Source organism: Psammomys obesus, unplaced genomic scaffold (genome assembly GCF_907164565.1).
Source record: "Psammomys obesus unplaced genomic scaffold, mPsaObe1.curated_primary_1811, whole genome shotgun sequence".
In the NCBI taxonomy this organism is placed as follows: Eukaryota; Metazoa; Chordata; class Mammalia; order Rodentia; family Muridae; genus Psammomys; species Psammomys obesus.
This window is the reverse complement of record NW_026596143.1, coordinates 5,064,319-5,090,814: the sequence shown is the minus strand read 5'-3', so window position 1 is coordinate 5,090,814 and position 26,496 is coordinate 5,064,319. Positions and strand designations below refer to the sequence as shown.

Sequence of the window (26,496 nt, the reverse complement as noted above, 5' to 3'; positions counted from 1 at the left end):
GACAGCAGCGAAGAATAAAAGGAATTTCTAAATTACTTCTCTCCTTCCCTGCAGAACACGCGTAGCTGCTGCCTTCAGCCCTCCATCAAATCCTCTGCAGCAGTAAAAGTGTGAGGAAGCCAGTGAGCATGGGGCTATGACTGGAGCCTTCCTAGGATCCAACACATGTGTTTATAGGGAGCACTTCAAGGGCATGCCATTGTTAACCCTGTAAAGCCCATCTTAGTGAAACCCAGGAACATATATTCCCATGTGCTCTTAGAAACATGAAATGAGATGAAATCTTACTGCTTTCTAAAACCCTATAATTACTACCTCCTTTGTAACAATAAAAGCTGTGTTTATTGAGCTTATTATTATAGTTCCACCTATGTGTCAGGAATTCTTAAGATCATAATATACATTATGTCTCATGTTCTCTCGGCCTTTCAAATCCATCCACCTTGAAAATATAGAGACAGGTAACTCAGGTAAGTTAGCCAGGAAATAACTATTAAACGATAGGGCTAAGATTTTAAGGAAGTGGGACTCATGCTGTTTCTACTGACAAAACAAAACAATACTTTAAAAAAATATATATGTATATATAATACCTATTATGTATTTTTATATATTAGTTCAATGGGAAAATAAAGTAGCTAGAATATACAATTACGAATAAAACAGACTTTAAGAAAGCCTTAAGATGTCTAGTTTCTAAAATAAAAGCCTTCTTAAGTATTGCCAAGTGACTTTCAAAAATTAGTTACAAGGATTAGACATAACTAACAATTCAAAGATTATCTATTTATAGTTTAAATGGAACGAGGTCTTCCAAGGCCTCAGTTCCAGAACTCTTCTGGGGAAGATATATCAATTATGTACTGCTGTGAAGCCAACTGTCTTGAGCTAGCTTTACAATAGCCACCACAAGGCTGCAGGTTCACTGGGCTCAGCTGGCTGGTTCTTGTGCTGTTTGACCCCAGCTGGGGCCACAATCAGCTCAAGGCACAAGGAGGCTGAGGCATTCAAGGTGGCTCACACATGAAACCAGACATCAGCTGGGAGCACATTGGATGTCAAATGGCATAGCAGCACGAGGCTTCTCCACGTGGCTTGAGTTTCTCCCAGCATGGTCGTTGTTGATGAGAGCTGTCTATTCCCAGAGACAGGAAGCTACCCCTCTTGTTATGGGAGCTGCACAAGCTATTATCATTGTTCTTAGTTGTTAAGTAGTCATGGTGCCAGCCCAGACTCAGAGCGGTAGTAATAAATCTGAGAGGAGAGGAACTGCTTCAGGTATGAAAGTGCGAGAAACTAAGGCAGGGTCAAGAGGAGTCACAGAGTTCAAGATGGATTTGGCTGCACCAAGTCCAGCATGCAAGCATTTCTGATCCACTTTTCCAATACTCTAGCTTCCTCCTCAGCCAGCGTCAATGAAGAAAATATCCCACCACCTTATCAGAGAAAATGTTTAGGGCTGGAAATGTAGCTCAGTGGGAGGGTACTTGCCTCACGTGCACATGACCCCAGTTTAATCACCACAACTAAAACCAAACACCGACAATATATTTTTTAAATCATCAAATGGTAAATACCACTGTTAATTCAGTACAAGTAAAGCTATTTCTGCATTAATTTCATTTCTTTTCTTATCAGAAGTGAGTATACTAGCTTCAGGAGATGAAAGGGGATGACAAATGTCATTTTGCTTTTGACCATATAACTCAAACTTACTTTCTTTTTTTTCCCATTTGAAAGTTTACTAAACCTTCTAAAATTTACAGCTTCAAATAAAGAGAGAGAGAACTTACTTCATGTATATTATAGGATGGTGATGACAGAAACATCATTTTGAGATAATTACATATGTAAGTTTTAAATCACACATTTACTTGTTAACAAAATGGGGAACCACTGGGTTTACAAGAAAACTCATGGTCCCAAAAGGAGCTCTAGACACTGGCTGCTTTATTAGAACACAAATACCCAAAAGGGTTTGTCAGACTAGAACACCCCTCGGTCTACATGGAGCTTCTCATACGTTTCCAAATTATAGGGCTTTATTATTTATTTTTCCTTTTGTGACACTCTCTCCTTGTGCAGCTCAGGCTCACCCAGAACTTACCACACATCCCAGTGTGATTCCAAACTCGGAGAAGTCCTCCTGCCCCAGCTTCACAAGATCAGGGATTATAGGCATGTACCACCATAATTGGCTTCCAATCCAGTTTCTTGACTATATCACTTTGTGGATATGTGTGTAGTCACGTGTTATTATTCAATTGTATCATGCACACAGGGGCAAAAGAAAGTAATTTCCTTGAAGATAAATTGTGATTTACTTCACATTTATATTTTGTTTCACTTTTAGTTCTGATCGAGACTGAACAGACCTAACTTCTACTAATATACCGGCAGGCATTTAATATCCCTCTGTCTGTCTAAACTGTCCCATGTATATCCTCACATTCTTTCTAGTCTTTAATATCCAAATCACACACTTCTTCATAATTTTTTTCTAATTGTTCCAAAATATCTTAAGTGAACTGAGCTGGTGACTCTCAGCCATCATAATCCTCCCAAAGTCAATAGAAGACTTAGACAAATGTGCATACAGTTCTTTTTCCAGTTGTTCTCTCTCCCAAGGGCAAAGACCCGGGATGATGCAAGCAAAACCTGCATGCTATTTATGATCCTTCCCAGGGCAGATGAGGGCTGACAGAAAGCCATTTCCTTCTGGGGCAGGGATGCTGTGCCCACTTGGATCAGAAATCAAGACACCATGCTTTACTCTTTCATATCCTCTGGAATGATCTTGGACAAAAGAATTTTACTTAAATTTAAAAAAAAATCATTTTGTGAGATGCTGCGTCACCATCTTATTGATTGCCTGTAGTTCTCTGTGCTCAACTGGAAACATGATGATCAATTTGCTCTGGCACATTTTGTCCTTCGTATGCAATTCAAATAGACAGCCTGGAATGTAAAGTCACTTGGAAAATTCTTTTTGTTATATATGATAGTTACAATAAAGTTCACTTTACTTTCATAGAGAGTCGATGTTGCATTCCCCATAAATGAAGTGTGCGGTTATATACAAACCCACTTCCACAGGTTGGAAATTTTCAGTTTTGCTGTTTTAAGTGAAACATAATTGTACATACTTATGTAGTACGTTGAGATGATTCAAACCACATATATAAGCTTTAATTACTGAAACTTAAATAATTAGCATTTTTCTACATATAATTTCTTTAATATACATCTTACTTTAATTTTATGTTACGTATTCTTTTGAAGTTACAATGCAATGTTTTGAATGTTAGTGGAAGTAATGACTACAAAATATGAATGCCATTGAGTCTTCCACACTAAAATGGTTAAATTTATCAAATGTGACTTTTCATTTAGTAAAAAACTCATCATAGCGTCAACCTCTCTGGCATCCACTTCCCTAGTTCAATCCCAAGCACAGAATGAAAGGAAAAAGAAAGGTAGCATGGGATGGGTGTAAATTACCTCAGAATTTACAACTGATGCTAAGGACTTCAAAAGTACATTGAAGAATACAAGGAACTGACAGATCACTGAGACAATCTATTCAAAATGCTTTTTTATAGGAACTGGTTTATCCTATACCACTTTACATTACTGAAGTATTATGTCTTACTGTCCAATTCTATACCATTTCCCAACTTAGAATATTCTGTAAATATGAGCAAAGCAAGGTAGCAGCTGTCTTTGTTATAATTCATGTGGTTGTCTTTTTTTTTAAATGAATGCACACAACTCTAGAATGTAGGTTATACAAGCACCCCTATCTGTTTCCACTGTTTTCCTAGCACCTAGAACATGAGTGGTATATGGAAGCAGTGAAGAGGTATTTATTTGCTCAGTACACTGACAGAAAAGTAACACTTTTTAAGAAAGGGTATAGAGACTGTGGGGGAAAAAAAATCTCCAAGAGGCAGGCACTTTTTATAAATTATCTGGATGAATACATCAAACAATGTTAAGTGGAGGAGGTCGAAGGAAGGAGTCTGTTTATGGTGGAAAGAAGAAAAACTTAAAGGAAGTATCTGTATATAAATCCTGAGGTTCTGTGGCTAGATGGTCATATATATATATATGCGCATGCTTAGTCACCTTAAGTGCAAATCTCTCTCCTTTGATTTTGTCCCCAACTTCTATGAAGCTGCAGGCATGAGGCCACTTAGCTAATAGAGATTTTCTGTTTAGTTTTTCCCATTGAGTCTTATGATAAATGTAACAAAAACATTAAGAGGCAGTTTGTCTTTTAAGCGTGTGTGTGTGTGTGTGTGTGTGTGTGTGTGTGTGTGTGTGTAGTTGTCAGATTCCTCTGGAGCTGGAGTTGCAGGAAATTGTCAGCCACTGTGTAAGTGTTGGGAATTGAACTTGGATCCTCAGCAAAAGCATTGCATGTTTTAACTCTGAGCCATTCCTCCAGCCTCCTATATTAACTGAACTCTAAATAAATGATTTGTTCCTGTGTATAAGCTAAATTCAATAACTTCCATGGTTGAAAAATTTCCAAACTTGATTAAGATGACATCAGTTACCAGGGGTAGTTTTCTCCCTAAATACAAACACACAATACACATACACAAACTCACATGCTTAGGTATAGGCATACACACAATCACATACTCATATATACACATGAAGACAGACAGACACACACGTGCACAAACACATTCCTATATGCACTGGCATATGCATACACACAAACCCACACAATCACATACTCATACATACACAGAGATAGACACACACATGTACAAACACACACATGCACAGGCATAAGCATACACACAAACACACACAGTCACACACACATACACACATAGACTCACACACTATAAAAAAATCTTAAACAACAACAAAACCCTGGGCTACATAATGATTTGAGATGACCCTTGGACACATAATCAGACCCTGGCTCAAAAACTAAAAGGCAGGCCAGGTGTGGTGTTGTACGCCTTTAATCCCAACACCTGAGAGGCAGAGGCAGGCAGATCTCAGTAAATTTAAGGCCAGCCTTGTCTACATAGTGTGTCCCAGAATAGTCGAGGCTACGTATAAAGGTATAAAGACCTGACCTATCCCAAAACAAAGAAACAAACAAACAAGAAAAGAAAAAAATCAAAACATCAAAAAAAGGAGGAAAGGGAGAAGGACAAGGAAGAGGAAAAGCAGGTTAAAGAGAAGGAGGGGAGGAGGAGAAAAAGAGTTAGAAAAAAAGAGAAAGAAAAAAAACAAAACAAAACAAAAAATACATTGATTTTTAGCTTGCTCTATGAAATGATTACTAAACCAGGCCAGAAATTCAGGTAGCATATAACACAGCATCTTGTTTATAGTAAATGTTATAGAAATGTGTGCTCATTTGCTCTTTTCCTTTGCCTAAATAAAATAAAATAAATGAAGGGAGCCATGAGTTACTCATAAAAACAAGCTACCCAGAAGACTATCAAACTTCACACAAACCTATACATGTAGAAGTGCTTGCAGAGTATCTGGAATGAAAGGAAGCATGGGGAGGAAATTACCTGGTGGTTTACTTTTTATCCATAGCTCTAAACATGAAAGACTTTGGACAAAGGAACAGCTTACAATTCAATTAAAACGTCTTCTTCCCTCTCCCTGTGGCTGATCCAAAAGAGAATGTTAAGTTGTGCCAGAGGGGAGGGGCACTAGAACACATGCGTAGTTTCCAGAACCGATTTTGCATTCTAAATGAGTCACGCACCTGGCAGCTGCGCCTCTAAGGTCACAGCATTACGATGGGCATTGAAGCTGAGATACCCGTTTGAAAGGAAATGCCAGCTTCATCCTCTATTGCAGGAACTCAGTTCAAGCGTGCAGAAACTTCCCCTTTGTTCTTTCAATTTTTACTGTTTTAAAAAGTATGAATTTGGAAGTCATAAAGTAAGAGATCTTAAGATTTGACCTCGAAGTCTTCTCTTATGAATTATGTACGGTTGCTGCAGAGAGACCTGTTTAAGAATGATCTCTTTTTGTTTTAGTTGTTGTTGTTTCAGAAGTTATATGGAGTGGAAGGATGGAGATTTATTACAAAGTCCCTTCGTAATCTCAATCCCAAATAGATTTAAATGTTTCACTGGGAGAAATCAGAGCTTGCTCATCAATTTATTTTATTTATTTTATTATTTATTTTATTTTATTTTATTTTATTTTATTTTATTTTATTTTATTTTATTTTATTTTATTTTATTTTATTTTATTTTATTTTATGCCAGAAAAATAAGTTCCCAGGCAGAAAAACTGCCTACTTATAGTCTCATGGAGAATAATCTCAGAGTCAGCCATTGGGTCTAAGCCTACCAACTACTACCAGAGTCGTGCCATTCATTGCCATTTTTAAAAAGAAATCGTAGTTTGACCTTTCAGAAGAATTGTTTCTATGTGGAGGTTTGCCATGTGATGTCTGCATGATGTCATGTGGGCACGACTTCCTCTTCCAGATACTCAGACACTGGGCTTCTGGTGCCGACCCATGCTTTCAACAGTATCTCATAAGCTACAGGGTACAGAAGGCGTGAGCCAAGAACCTTCCATGAGGACAGGCTGGGGAGTAGGAATCACTAATTGATGGGAGCATTACAAGGCACTATCCCTGTAGGAAGCTGGGTACCCCAAGGGAATGTGACTTCGGGGAAGAAGATTGCCACACAGAAGTCATCACACAGTAGGTGAAACACACACTAGGTGTACCTGGAATTACCCACATCTTTGTTTAATGTGGAGAATGGCCAGACTGGGTGGGACAGGAGACAGAGGAGCAGGAAGAATGTACATCTTGCAACTGAGTTACTCTGAAATGTGATGACTAGAAAACCCAAAGTACAGCCGTGTGTTTAAGAAAACCTTAGTCCATTCTCTGATGTAACCCACCCTCAACTGTGATGAGGTACCCGTGCCATGGGCTACTTGGGGCTTAAAAAAAAAATGTTCTATGTATAAGACTTGCAACAATTCTTTTTAAAGTTTTTTTTTTGATAGATCAATGAGTGTACATTTCATAAATGAAATATAGGAAATGTTTGTGATAAAATCTAAATAATTGGATTAATCCCAACTTCATTCAAAGAGCAGGAATGAAATACTGGGATCCTTAAAATTTTTGTGGCAATTTTTGTCCACAACCATGTAACAGAAAACCCAGAACTTTCACTAGTAAAACTCATTTAGTTATGCAGAGAAACAAAATATTCAACCAACTCCACAGTGAGCGAATTAAAACAAGTCTTTCCTTTAACTTTCCTTCCCCATCCCACCCCCAGTCACACCTCTACCACTTTCCACTTTACTGATATTAAAATTATGTCTAAAGTAAAATATTCATGTGGCTTGGACCGTTTTCTAATGTCAATGAAGTATATGACAAACCATTAATTGTTGTAGAACTAAGAGCTTTTTCTGGAACTCCACCCCCAGGACCAGTTATTTATTGAGAATTCGAATGCAAAATGCAACATTTTAGTTTACCAGGGGACTCAAACATGTGAATGGGTGAAACATTATGTTCACACTACTGAAAAAAACAGAAGCTGATTGGTCAACAAACACTGCAGGCCACAGGGCTCTCTCCCCAGCTATGATTGCTACCCAGTTATGCTCACAGATATTGCATAATTTATTAAATATGTGTGATGTTGTATGAGGCCCTTCTACAGTATCTGTATTTAACTAAATCATTATCACTGACAGCAAGAGGTATTCATGGTGACTTCAGCTAAGAGGAAAAGAATGTCTTTTCTGTATCATCACAGTGCACAGAGCTCCAACCATATGCTTCTATTCTGTTTCCATACTCCTCCCACAAGAAAAGAAGGCTTTATATTAAGTTGTTCAAATCTGCCTAGATGGGCTTCTAAATCTTTCAAAGTATTTCCCAAAACCTCCACCGCACCTTTGCCGTGACGTACTCACAGGTGTTCGGACAAATCAACTGGCTCCCAGTCAAACATCCTCAAGGCAGGTTAAGAGCCTAGACATAGCTCGCTCACAGCCCATCCATGCATTCTAAATGTGTATCGCTATATACTGTCTGGTACTAAAGGCAGCTAAATGCTCTCTATGGACAACGGGACCCCATACTCTCATTTCTCAAAAACAAGCAAACAAACAAAAACTCAAAGGTAAAAGCTGGGGTTGGGAGCCATCAGGGTCTATCAAAGCTAAGCTATTAAGTTATGTTATTCATGTAGACCTTGATCTCCAAGATGGCACAGAAGAAAATGGTAGTGCTTAGTCAAGTTTCAAAGGTGTCTGGGTATTTAGTGGAACCAAAGATCAAACAGCAGAGCCATCAGCATACTTTTTAGGAGCACATGATAGATATCTGTAGCCATCTCATGGATAGAAATAGGTACATTCCAGGGGACAGGCAATTTTTACAATAAGCAACATCTGGAGAAAAACAGTCAAATACATTGAAATTTGGCTAGATGCGTGCGTTTTTCAGCTCAGTTTGAAATGGCACTTCTGTAATTTAGCCAAGATTCAGTGACTAATTAAGAAATTGGGAGCTCAGCACTTAAAATTATTTTCTTTTCTGTAAATCAGCAGGGAGGAAAATTGGAAAACCTCAGGATAACCTGAATTCCAAAAGCAGATTTCAAATTTTAAGGTCATACATTACATGTAGTAAAAACAGCTACCATCTTCAAAGCTCTGAAATGAATGTTCTTTGACTGGGTGGTTCATGCTCTGCATGTTTAGGAAGTGGCTTGCTATCCAGCAGGCATTGTGTTGGGCTACATAGCTACGGGAATTAAAAAGAATATTCTTTGTATCAATTAAGCTCTTTTCCTCCTATGTAAAAGGAGAGAGAAAGAGAGAGAGAACAAAATATGAGCTGGGTCACTTTATAGGGTAGAAGAGGAAGCCAGCTGAAAACAAGTAGACCAGATATTATACCAAGTAGAAAACATAAGCCAATCCTCGAAACCATCGCAGTCAGCCTGTGGAGCAAGTGGTATCCTTCCTACTTTACAGATGGAAAAAACAAGGGTTAGAGAGGACATAAAGATCACATAGCTAGGAAGCTGAGTGTCTGAGGTCCACCACTATTAAATAAAGATTCTATGCCATGGGAACCTGGCCCGTGCATGAATACTTTCAGAAAATAGCCATCAGTTATACAAGACGTTTGTTGCTGCTGGGTGCTACGGTCAAATTTTAAGCTGGACTTGTATAATTAGACTTAAGTAAGGAGGGGTGGGCACGAGAGCAAACACATTGCTGAGAATGTACATGCTGAGAATGTACATGTGTGTAACTGCTGCCTTGGTCACATTAACATCTGTGCAGTGTGCTGTCCATTCTAAATGTGAGGACTTCATTTCCAGCACTGGGCATCTACTTAATTGTCTTGTTTGGCTTATTCTGGCCATGATAAAAGCAACCGATTTAAATGATATTGCCAGTAAGTACACGAACCAAAATGATTCTACAGCGAACAGCATGAGGACCCTGTCTTGCTTGTTTCTTGTAACAGCAACAAGCTGAGCCATAAACTAGGAACGTGACAGGAAAATTAAATCTCTCAGTTTTCGCCAAAATTAAAACAGTGTCTGAATATACTGGGCAAAAACACTAAATTTAGAAACTCTCAGATTAGCTGGGCAATGGTGGTGCACACCTTTAGTCCCAGAACTTGGGAAGCAAAGGTAGGTGGCTCCCTGAGTTCGAGGCTAGCCTGGTCTACAGAGTGAGTTCCAGGACAGCCAGGGCTACACAGAGACATCCTGTCTTGAAAAAAGTAAGCCAAAAGCAAAAGAAAGAGAAAGAAAGAAAGAAATTAAGAACGAAAGAAAGAAAGAAAAGAAAAGAAAAGAAAAAAGAAAAGAAGAAGAAATTTCTCATATTAAACTGAAAAGGGTCTTTCATGTGGCCACATATTTTTCCATTCATTTTCTTAAATGCATTCTTTTTTTTTTTCCTAAGTTTTCTCAGATTCTTTCTAGTTTGATGTTGTCCTCATTACTTTCAGAAGATATTCTTTCTTTCTCTTTCTCTCTTCCTTCCTTCTTTCTTTCACATGGTTAACAATGGATTCTACTTTGTGTAGCTGACACTTTTTTTTTTTTTTTTCCTCAATGAGCCTGTCAGGAAATACTGTTTATTGTAGATGCATGTTTGAACATCTGAGAATTCCTTCGCTTAGGAGCCGGTTAGGAAAACGTTTTCTTCTGATAATGTTTTGTTTTGACTAGCGATAGAAGAAGAATGCAAAGATTCAGTTCCAGACAGGATCATGGCTCAACAAAAGGCTGTCAGTGGAACTGGACGATTGCAGACAGAGCTATGTAATCCATCTGTTTCCATTCCCATTAACTATCAAACAAAACACCCACCAAAACAGACTTGGCTACGGTAACAATATGATGACAGCTTAATTATTTTAAAACTGGATAGTTATGTATGTGAGTGTGTGTATGCACGTGTGTGCGTAGGTTATTGTGTGTGTATGTATGTGTGTTCCTAAGTTTAAAAACACAACCTGCTCTGTCCATATACTGTTACTTGTATGTATATCTTTTCAGGGATTACCGCCCCCCCCCCAAAAAAAAACAAGTCAGGGGTCCATGGGAGATTTTGGAGGAAAGAGTGGGAAGGAAGAAATGATGTGGTTATATTATGCTACAAAAATATTATTTAAAAAAAGAAAAGAGAAAAAGCTGGTTGGATGAGATTTAAATAAAAGAAATCATAAACCATACAAACATTTTTGTTATTTGTTTGGCAAATTAAAGACATAAAATTGTGGTGCGCAAATACACCTTTGAAGTATAGTTGGTCCCATTTCTTGGCTTGTTAAGGAAACATACTAATTTCATAGAAATTCTATACCAGGAATGGTGGTCTCTTAACTGTAATAACCAGAATTTTCAGAGGCTGACAAAGGAGAACTATGTTAAGGTCAAGGCTGTCCCTAAATTCAATACCTTCCTCACAAACTAAAGGAAAGTTTTGTTTGTTTGCTTGCTTGCTTTTGTTTGTTGTTAAGGAAAGTTTTTAAGCTGTAAAGCAAACTGGGTGCAGTTACGGCCATTAGATTGTCATAGGGTCCTAGACTAACATTTTCAGAGCTTTCCTTATAGAATTAGCCATTCCTTAGTCAGCAAAGGTATCCTTCTTATATATCTTGCTTACAGGTATGATAAGCATCACAAGCATTCCATTAGCACAAAGCCCATAATAAATGCACATATCATGGAAGTCTGGTTCTAATCAGTGATAATAACTGCCTACAACTATTCCCACTCTGCCTCATCTCCCAGCTCTTCTACCCTGACTAACAAAGAAAAGCCTACTAAAGTCTGAAGGTTCATGTAGTTACAGGAAAGCAGATGCATTATTCATAACGATGCAGAGGCTGGAAAGTTCAGCTATGCAGCTTACCATCGCAGTACTAGGCTCAAAGCTATTGTCAATAGGAATCTTGCCAGTGCATTAGAAGATGAGATAGAAGGGAACTCTGCCAAATAAAATAGCTAAGTAATAACAAACGCTAAAAAGGAAGAGCCTTGGGGTTGGCGGGGGAGGAGGGTCCTGAGATCACTGCTGAGACACAGCTCAGGAGATCACCAAGCTTTGCAGTCAATGCAGAGAAGAGCTGCAACCTCAATTAATTCTCTATGCCTTATCCTCCTTGAGTGTTTGTTCTTAATTAGAGTCAGACATCCTTTTCTAAGTGTTGCAACAGTATCTGTAGACAGCCTGGAAATTATAACTGGCATTAAGACACACATGATGCCCAAAGTCAGGCATAATTAATTTCGACTGTACATGGATTACTATGTTTAAAAATCTATGCTACATTTTTAGTGATCAAAGAAATACTGCTGTCTTCCTGTTTGAGTTCCAAGAAAAAGAAACCCAGCTACCGGAAGCAACAATTTCTTATTCTTCACATGTTCAAACTGATATATTGCTACAGACAGATACCTGTCAAGGCTGTAAGTAGATTTTGAGAGAGAGCCATTCAGATTTCATTTCCTGTTTAATCACTGCCAGTCACTTGGAATTTACACCACAGCACAACAAAAGGCTTCATGTTTTAACTGTTAACAACACCAGAGTTTAAAATTTTATCTTGCCAAGGTGAGGGGGGAAAAACACCATAAAAACTAATAAAATAAGTCATTTTCAACACATTCAAAAATAAAAACTTACTGCAAATATTCATTTTAGTAATAATTTTGAACAAAAAAAAATTTTGACACATGCTAATCTGAAAGGGGGTGATCCTGCAGAGCCTCAGCTCTACACAAACAACTACAAAGATTCTTAAAGCAAAATAATCTTTATCAGTCTTTAAAATGAAACCAAGTTATCGTTGTATTCTCCTTCGTCCAGAACAAAGATGTCATAATTGAGGCTGCACATTCCATTCTCAGTATGTTCTTTCTTCTGAACGACCTGTACATTTGAGCTACAACAAGCACATTTTACCTATGACAACGCCCTCAACAATTAATTGCCACCCAGATGGGTAGGGGTGGGAAGGAGGGAGACAGTCAAGCTATTTCTTCTAAACTACCCAATGAATGGAAATTGGTACCTACAATTGCCAAGTCTGAACACACATGAGAAGCATTTATGATAATAAATGTATTTACACATTTCTATACTTCACTTAGGAACTTTGATTCACAGAGCTAATTTGGTCCAAGCCATTTATCTCATGGGGCATTTTTAAAAGCAGTTGCTGTGTTTCATGGCCTTTGGATAATGCAGGAGCTGCTAGCCAGGGGTTTCTCATTCACCTTCTATCTTACTCTCTACAGATAAAAAACAACACAGAAGGGCTAGGACTGAGTACTTCTCCTGCCCCTGTTTCTCATACAGTCTTGAATTATTAAGCCTGTTTCTCTTTCCATTTGAATAATGGGACTAGTCAGTCATATCTGTTGCCCAATTAAAGTACCAGATACATAGTAAAATGTCTTTGCTGGTTTTTTATTACTTATTAGAGTGAGAACAAATATAAACGACATTGCTGTCCTGATTGTCCCAATTCCCTCGCTTGCAACCAAGTTCACTCTTCAGCACCACAAAGAGGGACAGCGACCAGCTAACATGCGCAGATTAGTCAAAAACCCAAAAGGGAGATGATCCTGGAAAGTCACTAAGCAACCTTACCAGACTACAGAGGAAGACAATGCAGCCAGTCCTGATGAGACCTGATAGACTAGGGTCAGATGGAAGGGATGAAGAACCTCCCCTATTAGTGAACTGGGGGAAGGGCATGGAAGGAGAAGAGGGCGGGAGGGTGGTTTTGGGAGGGGATGAGGGATGGGATTATAGCTTGGATACAAAGTGAATAAACTGTAACTAATAAAAATAAATAAATAAATAAATAAATAAACAAATAAATAAATAAATAAATAAATAAAACAAAAATTAAAAAAGAAAGTCACTATAAAAGCAAATATGTAGCCTCAAAACCCCAAATTTTCCAGATATAAAAATTAGAAATTATATAAAAGATAAGTAAACAGAATGGCAATATTTCTGAAAATATCACAAGTGTTCTTAACAAAAAGTTACAGTTCAAAATGTTGATTTAAGATATTTATAGAACTCTTTCCATGAAGTAAAATTAAGGTAGTTTTTCTTTCATTATTATATACATGGATGATTTTAAAAATAATCAAGAACTGAAAAATGATTCATTAACTCAAAGTTGGTATTTGCATCCATTTAATACTTTCTGGGAACTGACACAGCAACCATTATATGAATGAAACCACAAAATATAGTCATGATTATTCCTCAGAGTCATACATCCTGGTATGAGGACTGATGCTCACACCAAGGTGGGTAATGACCATTTAAAACAAGAGCAATAGGACTGAGAGAGAAAGGTTGAAAGTTGGGAAGTGTTTTGACATCCTGGCACAACAGCAAAGTGAAGCTTCTTACTTCTACAGTTTGATGTAACAATTTCTTTCCCAACTTCAGAGTGTTTTGAATAGAATATGCTGATGTCAGCACTGGTAATGCACAGACTGGTAATTCATAGTTCTCCAACCAGTTCTCCGCAAAACCCTCTTCACCGGAAGCTTCTATTGACATATTTCCCCATACAAGTTTTATACCAAAACTCACAGGCAATGGATGTTCTTCAACTCTTAAGGAATGAGAAAAAAAAATGGGGTTTTTTTTGATGCTATATGTTTATACATATGCAGTATTGAGCTTCCTTTTTATTTTTTCTACTAAACATGGTATTTTTCAACCTCAATCATTTTTCCCTGAAGAATTACTTCAGAGGCTCTAGTAAGCCTCTTGTCTGCCTCTTGAATCCTCAAGCCTCTCACAGAGATTATCAAGCCTGAACATGTGGTGCACATAGTGGAATTCTTCCTCTCTAACATCTACTCATCCTAAGACATACCAGGGACACTTTGTGTAGTTTATTTTTTCACGGCTAACTAGAAGAAAGTCCAAACAAGGACTTAACTGATGCTTTTGAGCTTTGGGAAGTGAGCTTTGGAAACTGTCACAGAGACAACAGAGAAAGAATCCCCTTGGATCAAGTAAGGGACACGTACAAATTTCACAATGATTCTTTTATGACTATTTAAGCAGTTTTTCTATTTGATAAAGTAGGATTCTTCTTACTTTCTTATGACACCTAAATCCTACACATATCCTGACTGACAAGGAGGGCTCATGGTACATTTCAACACAGTAAGACATAATAATTTTGCAAATTCATTTTGGAGGAAAAGAATGCTAGCAACTTCTAGCTTACAGGATGCAAATTTTAAATAGATTTTCAAGATAAAGATCTGTTTTCAAAGCTGCATGATTTGTGAAGGATACAGATTTTTACAGGTTGACTAAATAGCTATGTCTGGTTGAATACATGATAATACTTATGTTGAACATTAGAGAAAAGGGTCTTAACTATTTCACCTTGCAGGATGTTTTTCTTACTATGTCTTACTTCTCATATTAGAAATGTGTAGGTGAAATGTGATCAAATGGCACATAGGCTTATTAATTAGTCAATGCTCTCAATGATGAAAGAATGACCAAAAAGGCAAGTTTTGTGTCTTTCACTTTTTTATCACTTAATTTTAACAGAGACTCCACTCACTATTTAATTTATCATATTACATCATAAGCTTCCTACTTCCCTTTATCTTGGGTCAATTAACTAATCACTATAAATTAACATTTTTCAACAAAGCCTTAATACTTAGTGAGAGCAAAACTAAGAAATGATACCTTTCCGCACATTTCCACATAACCTAAGTATAAACATTTTCTTGGGTGTGTCTCCATAAGTCACCTATGTATTTGGTGGGAGTTCTGTACAATCAACAGTGGGAAAGGTCAAGGAGTCTGCAGCAAATTGAAAAGGCCAGTTGTGCCTAACAGTGTTGACCTTGTATAAAAACACACAATTGTGATTAAAAAAAAAAAAACCCTCAATAAATGGTGGAGGGGGTGGTTATTTTTAAGTCAAGGGTTTAGAAAAATAATATTGTTGATAAGTCATTTGAAAGGATTTCAACTTATGACACTGACTGTGTTGGAAATTTTAGCAAAATTTCCAAATTCTTAAAGTCCTGTCCTTAGAAATCCTATGCTTTATTTCTATCACCTCTTGTTAGTATTTTACTTTTACTGCTAAATGGTGGAATATCATTATAAATGTGAAGTAAATTGCAGGATTCTCATTTCTTAGTGAGACGGTCATTTTACCGAGCTGAGGTTTCCATGCAGGGTAACAATCTATTCCTTTTAAAGATGACAAACACCATTACTCAGCGTAATGACATCTCCAAGACAATATTATTTTTCTAAAACCTTGACTTAATAACCACCCCCCAACTAGTTTGTATCACGATTGGGCAGAAAAGCCAACAACACATTTTAATCCTGGACCTCAGCTGTCACTCAGTTCTATCCTCCCGTTACTTATTGGCTAGTGAAATGGCCCAATTACTTTAAAAGTTTTAAACAAAGACTGATTAAACTTTTGACGGTGTCAAAATAAAACTCCTGGCAGTCAGTACTGAACAAACCCAGGAGTGGGAGCTCCTATCTGATGAACAAATACAATCTGAACAAATAAAACCTAAACAAACACTTCCTACATATGAACGAGTTAAAGACCAGAGTGGATGTGAGTACATCTTGGGGCCACGACACACGGGAGCAGGTGTAATTAGTTTCTAAGACATTGCTGACCTCCCTAGACCGAGAGATAAAATGAAAAGTGCTGTTCCAGCAGTCCCTCTGGACTGTGTGAACTGTGTGGACACACAGCACCTTTGCTAAAGAAATGAATTAATACCTCCCATGCTGGCTTCAGTGTAAGCGTGGAAATGTGAGGGGGAGGTGCCTAATGAATGTCTGAGTCATTATCTCCTTTAGTGGTGTCTCTGACCGTGATAAAGTTGCAATCAGTATTATCTCACGTTTTGACCACACCTGCTATAAAACACTAACCACTGTAGCCAATCATGATCCTTTTCCTCTTTCAATTGAAACCGTTTTCTTCAGTACACAATTACTCTGGTGAAAGTAAATGGCCAATTCTGCAATTTTTTTTCACAGCTCTTTCTTTTAAATACTGTATGGCCTCGCTCACATGTGTCATCTACAAGAATCTTTGCTTCCTAAGAACTTGGGAGCAGAAATTCTGATAGTTCCAGAAACTGTGGAAAGTGGCAGAGAAGAGGGAAGGAAAATGGTGGGCAGTGACTATTTAAACACACTTACAAGCAAGCCACTCTGGTGGGCTATTGAACAGTGACTGACTACAGAGAACAATAAAACTGTATACACTAAAGAGCTGAAGGAATTTGAAGGTTTTCAATAAACAGATATGAAAAATGTTTGAGAAGATATTTTAACCTGACAAATGTTCTATCATGTATATATCGATATATATCACATTGCTCCATTAATAAACACAGTTTGTATGTTTCTGTGTAGCAGTTAAAATAATTTTAATTTAAAGAAATTAAACATTTTTTTTAAAGACTCTGGATTCAATATTCTACATTTTAGCCTCAAAGTAACAACACTTTACAGGGGCTAGAGATATGGTCTCATGGTTAAAAGCACTAGCGGCTCTTGCAGAGAACCTGGGTTCAGTTCCTAGGACCCAAATGGTGGCTAGGATGCAGGCAAAATACTCATGCAGATCAAATATAAATAAATAAATAGTTAATAAAAGAACATTTACAAATTTCAAAATTTTCCCATGCATTCTAATTTGAAAATTATCACCCATTTCTTACATAATAAAAAGCAAAAACAACAAAACTTCTTGCCAGGTAGTGGTGGCACATACCTTAATCCTAGTGCTTGGGTGGCAGAGGCAGCTGTATCTCTGAGTTTGAAGACAGCCTGGTCACAGAATGAGTTCTAGGACAGCCAGGGCTACACAGAGAAACCCTGCCTCAAACACCCAAACCAAACAACAACAAAAAACAAAACAACAAAACAAACAAACCTCAAAAACAAACAAACAAAAAACATTTTCATGTAAACAGATTTTCATGAACAGATTCCTGGATTAAGAATGTACATTCCTCAGAATTATTATAATGAGCATGATTTAGAAGTAACAGGAAATTGCCCTTTGAAATTGAGAATGCCCAGGGGTTAAAGCATTGGCTGCTCTTCCAGGGGACCTAGGTTCTATTCTCAGCAGACACATGGCAGCTCACAACTGTCTGTAACTCCAGTTCCAGGAGGTCTGACAGCCTCTTCTGGCCTCTGGTCATCAGGCACATACCTGGTACACTGACATACATGCAGGCAAAACACTCAGACACAGAAAAGTAGGTAAAATTTTTAAATGAGGCTGTAACTCATTTTCTAACTCATTATTTCCCTCAGAGTGGCCATCCTGCTTTGGTTGTGTGTGCCCAACTTAACGGTGTTTGAAAAAGCACGGACTTTAATCTCCCTTTCAAATTTCACACCCTTATCTGTTCATTGGCAGTGAATACCTGAGCTTTCCTAATAGTGTACTCTCTCCTTCTCCTGTTTCACATCTCTTCTCTCTTAATGAACCTATACTGTGAAGGTCCCCTGGGACTGAGTGCATCTGTTCTCATTTCACCCCCAACACATTTAGGGGTGGGTATGTGGCTCAGGCCCCTACTCAATGACAGTTCTCTATTTCCCTAGGTAGGATATTTAAGCGATAAACATCATAGGATCAGAGCCGCCAATTTGATGTATTCCTAGAATTTTCTGCATAGACATAAAGTACACTTTTACTCCCTTTACAGACTGTAAGCCAGGAACATATGCAGACATTGTTGTCAGAGCTAAGACAAGCTATCTTCCTGTCAAGCACAGAAAGCCCTTGAGGATAAAACTAACATCTGTATCGAAGCAAAGCACAAAGACAGAGGCCTTGCGGATTACCTCAGTTGAATCCCAGGTACAAATTAGACCGTGTCGTCTTTCTATTATGGTCTTTGGAATAGCATATTTGCCGCTGGCTACTGGGGAATTCCTGTCTTAAATCTTCACCCACATTTCTAATTTTGCTGCTCTGCTTGGTCCTCAGTATTATTCCCAGCTTTTCCTTTTCTTTTTGTTTGACTTTTGAAGAAATGCCTTTCCTATGTTCTACTTCTCAGAGTCTCTGGTCATAGAAAAGCCAGTGAGTTTGGCTTCCATAGGAGTCACAAACTTGCCAGTTCTGTGCCCCCTCCCCCCGTGGATGCTATCTCAGTTGATGTCTCTGTCTTTACCCTCCTCTCCAATTAACTTTTGAGACATATTTTTTACTTATTAATATTATTATAATTTATGACAATTTATTCAATTTGTATCCCATCTGTGGTCCCCTCCCTTGTCTCCTCCCAATCCCACCCTCCCTCCATCTTCTCCCCCTATGCCTCTCCCCTAGTCCACTGATAGGGGAGGACCTCCTCCCCTTCTATCTGACCCTAGCCTTTGTTTATACAAAAACGTATTTCACTGTTCTATCTCTAAAGATTGAAAATGACACAGTTTTAATTCTTCAATGAAAACAAAACAGTAGAATAGTAATTGTTCCATGGCTGGCAAGGGTAGACGGAGGAATTGAGGGAGCCTGAAAAAATTCTGTACCATTAGGAACGGGATTCTAGTGTTCATAGCTCATAGGGTAACAAGAGCTCACAGTAACTAAACATGTATTTCTTGAAGAAGAATGGAGCTGGAAAGCTCCAAAATAAATTATAAAGACACATGACATGCTAGTTTTATGATATTAGTTTCAGGATATGATGGGAACATATGTACTGAAATATATGACTATATTCTGTAAATATGCAATGTGATAATTAAAAAGAATAAAATTTTGAAAAGCGGCAAAATAAAGATAGCTTTCCCTTTCCCAGTTGACAGTCAAAACTAGATTTGAGTGAGAAATTGAAGCCTGTGTTTCAGTAAAAAACACCCCAAATAATACAGCGACGTAATCATTCCATATCTGACAAGTGGCTACTAACAGGTTTAAGCATCATACAAATAACTTCAAGATTTATGAAAGTGTGCAATGAATTATCACTTGACCTTGAAGAAGCCCTGTAACTCTCCTAAATTTACCAGAATAAGAGTCCCGCGTTTAGGGAGATCTGATTCCCCTCCCCACAGTATCTCTAAGGTAAAGAGCATGTTGTGAAATAGATCTACACTATTAACAGAAAACAAGCCTCTCAAAGGCTCCAGACCAACTGCTTCTTCCTGGTTTCACAGTATGGAAGTGTTGAATGCTTCTGCCACTAACTGAAGGTTCTGCTACCCAATCCATTACTTGTGAAGACTGTACTTTTTCATAAAACTTAGCTTTGGGCTAACTAGAAGAAATATAAAATGATTATTTTCTTGAGTCTCTATAACAATTCTATTTTGATTTTTTTTTTAAAGCCAAAGGTCTCTCATCATAGTGTTACGGCTCTCATAAGGCTTTTTATTAAAAGCCCATGATCTGCAATCAGAAGACTCAGTTTCAATTTCTGCTTTACTATCAACTTAGTCTTTGGATTTGGACTTATCACAAGTGTTCCAGTGGCAAGCCTCATGCTTGCTTAAAGCAGGGGTTCTCAAGTTGTGAGTCAGCAACCCCTCTGGGAACCCTTTCACAGAGATCACACATCAGATGTCCTGCACATCAGATATATACATTACAATTCATAACAGTAGCAAGATTACAGTTTTGAAGTAGCAATAAACATAATTTTATGGCTGAGGTCACCACAACATGAGAAACTATATTAAAGGGCCACAGCATTAGGAAGGTTGTGAACCACTGGCTTAAAGGATAAAATGCCCAGAGTTCTGTGCATCATTGACTCAATTTATAAAAATGTGCCTTGTTAAAAAAAAAAAAAAACACAAAACCTGTCATATGGATAACCACTATGCATATGGGTCACATATGTGTAGGTGTGTACACACATATTTTAGAATCAAGAGAATAATTTTGTACCAGGTTAATTTTTCAATCAAATATGAAAAGTTAATCTTGATCAAAAATGGCAGAGGGTTTTTCTGTGGCAGTAGGATACAGTGAGAAGCACTGGATGACTTTAGAAGGGTAATGAAAAACTGCAGAATCATAACACCTTAGTATGAAGTACTAATAGAAAAAAATTAAGGTATAGTCAGTTACAAAAAGAATGGACTGAACGTGAAGGCAATAACTTTTCTGTATACATCAGTGATGGAACACACATATTCCTGCTCTTGCCCAAGTTGGTGAACTACCCTTTCAGCAATCAGAAAGAGTGAAACAATGCCAGTTGACCAATTTCTCTTTTAAATTATTATTTCATTGTTATATGCACCACAGTTATTTTTCATTGTTCACTGTGGGCATAGCTACAATGCCCTTGGAAATGCCATGTTTGAAAAAAACCTGAATACAATTTGCACTCAGTCATAAGTAGATCTTCAATACAAGAGCCCAGCTTCCTACTACCAGAGATCTCAAAATACAATGCCATTTTTTCCAGCTGAGAATCATTTAGCAAAGATCAGAGCCATTTTTCTCTACCTTTAAATTGGCTGCATTGGTTACAGCTGAAGGTAAAAGGCAAGAAGTGTCACTTTAATGTCCCAATGGGCCAGCCAGACATGGTCCAATCTAGTCAATGCCTATCACTGAGCTATTCCCAAGAGCTAAAGCTGTATCTCATTAAGATACAGACAAAAGACATTTTTGCCCTTTTAGCTAGCTCCTGTAGGTGCCAAATCCAAGACTGAGCTGTTCGTTTCTTTCAGAGACTTTAAAGAGGACTTCCTAAACATATGCCTTTAAAAATGCAACATTTGTTGAGAATATATAATATGTTGAAATGGCAGGAATTTCCTGGCATTGCTGTTGAGGCTGAAAATCATGACCTCATTTGCTTCTCCAACTGGAAAGATAATAGTTTTTTACAACGAAGATTCCTGGTTTTCCTGCTTCTCTTGGAGCTACATCTTCACAATCTATGTCTCTTCCACCTGTACGTGGTCACCCAGAAGCACAGCTGGACAGAACCGCTTACATCTGTTTTTTCTCATTGTACTTCTCAATATGTCCTTGAAACATGGAACAGATGGAGAAAGGGAGCAAGGCTCAGGGACTTAGGTAACCTGCTAAGATTACACTGTAATCACAGACGAATTCTTCAGAATCAGGAGCAAAAGTCCATTCAAAGTGCCTGCGTTCCATTTTTGTTCACCTGCCATGCTTTGGTGAACATCTTTATGACCATACTAACTAAATAGTCTAAGGCTACTCAATTTACCTTCATCAACTAAGTATGCCCTTTGTATTAAAGGCTACTTTCTGATTCGTTTGAAGAATTGCATTCCTTTAAATATAAAAGGCTTCTGCTTTGAGACAACAGAAACCTCAGACAGGGTAGTACATTGTTTGATTTTGAGTCCTGCTGCTGTAGCTCCGAACAATACTTGGAAAGTGGAAGAGGTTTTGGGAGAGCCAGGAGCTGCCACACTGACCAGGAGGGCACATTATCTGGCACACAATAAGCCAAGGTAACAGATACTGCTGCTGCTACCATTACTTGAAATACATATTGCTATTTAACACGTATTCATTTTCTTTATTACTGTTCATGAGCCTTCTTGCTATCATTTCTCTCATTTATGCATTAGATTGAAAAGGATAAATCTTAAATCACAAAAGTCATTGCTGTCAGAATTACACTTTTATAGCATTTAAGAGGATTGCCTTCAAAGTGGGGTCAATGGCAGTGGCACTTATGAGGGAAGTCATGAAGGTTCTAAACAATCCGTTTCACTTTGGCCGAGTCTATGAAAGAGGGAGCAAGCTAGTTCTACTCACTATAGAGCAAGGTTCAAGCTTCCCTTCAAAAAATCTGTCAAAGGACGCTTATTGAGCTGTCCAGCTACAGCTCTGCTAGTCACAGAAGCCTCATTTGTAAAAAATTAGTGAATTTAAAAGGATCAGGATCCTTACTGGACTAATTATTCTAAGAAAAAGCTAGAACATGAAAGAAATCTAAATATAGCAAACTTACAGTGCATGTCCCCGGTTTCATAAAAAGGAATAGTTACTCAACAAGGACATTTGCTCATCCATGTTCATAGCAGCTTTATTCATAATAGCCAGAAACTGGAAACAATCCAGATGTCCATCAAAGGAGGAATGGATACAGAAATTGTGGTACTTTTACACAATGGAATACTACTCAGCAATTAAAAACAAGGAAATCATGAAATTTGCAGGCAAATGGTGGGAACTAGAAAAGATCATCCTGAGTGAGGTATCCCAGGAGCAGAAAGACACACACGGTATATACTCACTTATATAGACCTATAAGATAGGATAAACATACTAAAATATGTGCACCTAAAGAAGATAAACAATAAAGAGGACCCGGAGTAATATGATCAATCCTCACTTAGAAAGACAAATGGAATGAACATGGGAAGTAGGAGAAAACAAGTAACAGGACAGAAGCCTACCACAGAGGGCTTCTGAAAGACTCTACCTAGCAGTGTATCAAAGCAGATGTGGAAACTCAAACCAAACCTTTGGCATAGTTCAGGGAATCATATGATAAAAGGGGGGGAGTTAGTATGACCAGGAGAGGACAGGAGCTCCATAAGGACAAAATATATCAGGGCACAGGGCTTCTCTATGAGACTGTTTCTGTAACCATGGACCAGGTATGGATATAACCTAGAACCCCTGCTCAGATGTAGCCCATGGTAGCTCAGTAACCAAGTGGGTTCCCTAGTAAGGGGAACAGAAACTATTTCTGACATGACCTCAATGACTTGCTCCTCCCCCCCCCCAAGGGAGGAACAGGCTTGCTAGGTCACAGAGGAGGACATGGTAGCCAGTCCTGAAGATACCTGATAAGCTAGGGTCAGATAGAAGGGGGAGGAGGACCTCCCCTAGCAGTGGACTTGGAATGGGGCAGGGAGGAGATGAGGGAGGGAGAGTGGGATTGGGAAGGAATGAGAGAGGGGGATACAGCTGGGATACAAAGTAAATAACCTGTGATTGATATAAAAAAATAAAAATTAATAAAAAAATTATCAAATCAAAAAAAGATAAACAAAAAGTAGCCTCATCAAAAAGAGGAAGGGGTAATATCTTTACTATTTCACCCACAGTTTTGAAATTTTACGAAAGAGTTAAAAAGGGGGGAACTGGCAAGGAATACGTAGAAGAAAAATAAATCCCTTGAAGTCTTCAGTCAGGAATAATTGAATTGTTATAGTTTCAAAACGCATTTCTCCAGAGGACTGGGGGCAGAGGCAGTGTGGTATGAGCAAGACCGTAGGTTTGATATTTTTTCATAGGAACAGAACCCGAACTGGGTATGTGTCCCTAGTGTGAGAACAGAGTGTGCGGTGTGTGGAGTATATAGAGTCAAGCCGACAGGCATGCTGGGAAGCACTGAGCAGAAGAAAGTGTATGCTAAGCTCTTACTTCCCATGATGAGCCAGTCAGTTTTCAACTGCTGCTGCTTCTTGTTTCTGACTCATCCTGATTGAGAGAAGTGAGCACCGTCAAGGAAGCGGTCTGAACGGGCACCATTCAGGGATAAACAGGCTCGGTAACCCAGGCTGCATCCTGAGTGGGCAGAATGCAAACCGACAAAGGCTAGAGAGATAGTTCAGTAGGCAGCGTCTGCAATGCCAACACGAGGACCCCACAGACGACCCCCATCCTGTATGAGTGTGGTGCTACCCTCTTACTCTCAGAAGAGTGTAGGGAGAGACGGGGATCTCTGGGTTCCCTGGCCAGCCAGCCTAACCTACCCGGTAAGTTTCAGGCCAGTGAAAGTCCTCATCTCAAAAATCAAAGCAGACAGTTTTGTCCCTAAAGAACAAAACTCAAATCTTCCTGCTTCCATACACACACACACACACACACACACACACACACACACACACACAGAAGCACATACACAAGCACACACACACATGCAAGCAAACACAAACACAACAGCACACATGCACACAATAGCACCCCTAGTATATTGCTTTTCCTAGAAAATTGTCTATTTGCATATATAGAACTAGATAAAAAAAAAAAACAAAAACAAAAAAAAAACAAGAACAACAGCTGGGTTGCCTTTTCCATAAGATACTAACCCCCAAATCACAGGAAACTGCTCCAATATACAAAATGCGTGTTGGATCCACATAACTCCAGAAAGCCTTTCCAGATTCAAAAACATCAGTATCAGCCATTCAAACATGGAGTCCACACAAGGATGATTTCATTCCAAAGCAAAGTTCACTTTTCAAGTACAATGTCTCCCTTCGGTTGAAATTAAATGGAAATTAAAAAAATAAATAAATAAACTAAATTTTCAGGCCTGATTATTTTTGACCCATGTGAACTTTTCAATAGTTTTTTTTTCCTACAAAACAAGCAAACAAACAAAAATCTGGGAGGTTCATTTCAGTATCTTCAAGTACTGGAAAACCAAAATTAAAGTAATTCTTCCATTCCAGAAGTGCTCACATGTGTTGAAGAACATCAGGCTACCTACCCGGGCAGCATGAAAGGTTCCAGTCCCAAGGGTTTGATCCATATCATTCAAATAAGTCACACAGGGAGAAACCACTTTCAGAAAAATATGCCTGAGAGAAAAGTCTAATATTTTCTTTTGTGTACCATTTTTAAAGAAAAGCCCAATATGAGTCCTCAGCGTTAGTTTTATGAAATCTGTACATTTGTTCTAATATTTCCATAAGTAGAACTAAATCATGCAAGCATGCCAGCAGGAATTATCATTTGAATTCGTAACAAGGGGCCTGAGGAAGCCTGTTAGCTCTCCTAGAATTTCATTTCCTGTTTGATATTCTTAGATTACCACTATCAGGCCTGTTAAATGCTGCTCTGTGAACCACTGGCTCAAGCAATGATAGATTTTTTGATTCATTTTGTTTGATTCAGATGCTGGGGATGAAACCTAGGGGTCCACCTAGCTAGCATTCATGCTACAGTGGAGCTACACTCCTGGTAAATAACATGTTTTCACACCATATAGTTAGAGGTTTTGTTCTGTTGGCCTGCAGGTAAAGCTTTACCGCCAAACACCATCTATGAAGACAGACTGACAGAGCAAGGCAAGTTACAAAAGGCGCCAGCTGCCTTTGGGATTTCGCCACTGCTGCTGAGTGAGTATGATACAGTCTCTTTAACACATTCTGTAGATTGGCAGAGGAACATGGACATGCATTTATTGAAAAGCTCATCAAAGAAATGCTTTAAACTAGACCTGAATTAAAGGGAAGAAAGAATGGCTCAGAGTTTTATTGTCAATGATCTTAACATGGCCCCCTGTTTTATATCAAACTTTATTCAATGCTTTCCATTAGTAAGTATCAGGAGCTAGTTTTACTTAATCACCGCTAATTCTCTAAGCACCCATTGATCCAGAGGCACGAAGGCACGAAGCATGTTTCACAGTAAACAGGCCAAACTCATCTGGGACCCTGTCTAGGGATGTGGTTCCAAACCTTTTCTAATTTACTCACTAGCTCTCACATTTGAATTAAGGGCTTCTGTACATAGTTTCCTCTGCCGCAGCAGACTTTAATATGAAATTGAGGAAGTGTGGGCTAGATATCCCAAACAGCTGGGTACTGTGCTTTTGACAGTTGCTTCAGGTGACATGACAAGCTGAAGAAAAAAACAAAACAAAACAAAACTATCCAAACTAGGCCTCAGATACTATGTCTTGGTCTTTTTGTTTGTTTTTTATTTAACATTCAACGCCACCAGATTATCCTAAAACTAACACATATGCGGTGTCCAGGCATACTCTTAAGTATATTTGGCAGGGAGGAGGTATTTATATCAACTTAATTTGAAACACAGTAGGAGGCCTTTTCTACTCCAAACAGAAATCTCTTCTTATTCCAAGCTCAGCACACCACACCTCCATAAAGACCGAGGGCACATGTGAGCATGTTCACTGAGAGAAC

The 26,496-nt window shown here is 38.4% G+C and overlaps 1 protein-coding gene across 3 annotated transcripts in view; it reads right to left on the bottom strand.

Moving 5' to 3' along the window:
• The window catches only part of Nrg1 (neuregulin 1), a 192,368-nt gene that overhangs the window by 106,035 nt on the left and 59,837 nt on the right, over positions 1-26,496 (bottom strand). The gene's annotated exons all lie outside the window — the stretch shown is intronic.